At 36.5% G+C, this 1,140-nt stretch overlaps 1 protein-coding gene across 2 annotated transcripts in view; it reads right to left on the minus strand.

Annotated features, from left to right (window-relative positions):
* The window catches only part of slc16a6b (solute carrier family 16 member 6b), a 27,318-nt gene that overhangs the window by 21,865 nt on the left and 4,313 nt on the right, over window positions 1-1,140 (minus strand). The gene's annotated exons all lie outside the window — the stretch shown is intronic.

Below are 1,140 nucleotides of genomic sequence, written 5' to 3' on the forward strand. Positions count from 1 at the left end.
AGAATTCTGACTTTTTCCTTATTTTGAGAAAAAGTCAGAATTCTGTTTTTTTTTTCTCAGAATTTTGAGATTCAAGTCAGTATTTCTTTTTCAGTGGCCCTAATCCTCTTCCGTATATTACATAGTTGACTAGCTTTAGGTAATTGCAGTTCAGGCTGTCTTTTGCAAAACTGATTAAGCTCAGTAGTTCTGTGTCTTGGTTTTCTGACATGGGAAGGGTAAAGGTATTATTACTATGAACAATGTGTACAGATGCATGCAAAACCTAATCAAACCAAACAATTTTTTCCACAAAAATGGCATTTTATATTGTTTACTTTAAAGGGGGAATATTATGTGTCTCATGCATATAGTTAAATTCTATACCATAATAATGTAACTATGTCACTTTCAGTTGTTATTAAAATGTTGTTTATATGTTTAAATAGAAAATAAACTTGACTTATCATCATATCTGTTTCTAAAAGYCTTGAAWTCGGCCTCTGTCTCTTTAAGAACCTCCTTCCGCTTCTTTCCCACCCAGGTGAGTATGTGTGCTCTGTGATGAGGAAGCTTAGYTTGGAGACTTAGTCCAGAGGAGAAGCTGATGCCAAAAGGCGGCACTAGTCCCAAATGGTCATTTTTGCTCCTCTGCCTGGCTGCCTCAGGACACTACAGGTCAGTGATGGGCAGCACTAACCCAAAAATTAGCTCTGCATTTCTAAAGCGCTCGTGAAAATATTTAGATCCGCAACTTCAAAAATGCTAATGCCATTGCAAATTAGCGGAAGCTAATCTTAAAATGCAAGTTCAATTTGACATTTATTAGCTGGCAACAAGTCATGTACAATACATACACTACACTGCCAACTAGTGGTGTTTGAACCCTTGTACAACTTAATCCTACAAGCACCGAATGCTCGGGATGTGATTTCCTGAAACAGAACTTTGGCTCCTGGTGTAAAAATTAAAAGGTTGTTGAGGATTGCTAGTTTGGCTGATTCTTTGTCTTTTTCTTTTGTTTGTTGTAGATTTTTCATTAAAGAAGCATCAATRAAGCAAYTTTAAAACTGTTTATTAGAAAACTGAAGCGATGCATTCTGGGTACATGACGGCTTTGATTTGTGACGAGAAACGAAAGTTTTTCATGTAGTTGCTCCA

Source organism: Austrofundulus limnaeus, unplaced genomic scaffold, assembly GCF_001266775.1.
Source record: "Austrofundulus limnaeus strain Quisiro unplaced genomic scaffold, Austrofundulus_limnaeus-1.0 Scaffold486, whole genome shotgun sequence".
Taxonomy (NCBI): Eukaryota; Metazoa; Chordata; class Actinopteri; order Cyprinodontiformes; family Rivulidae; genus Austrofundulus; species Austrofundulus limnaeus.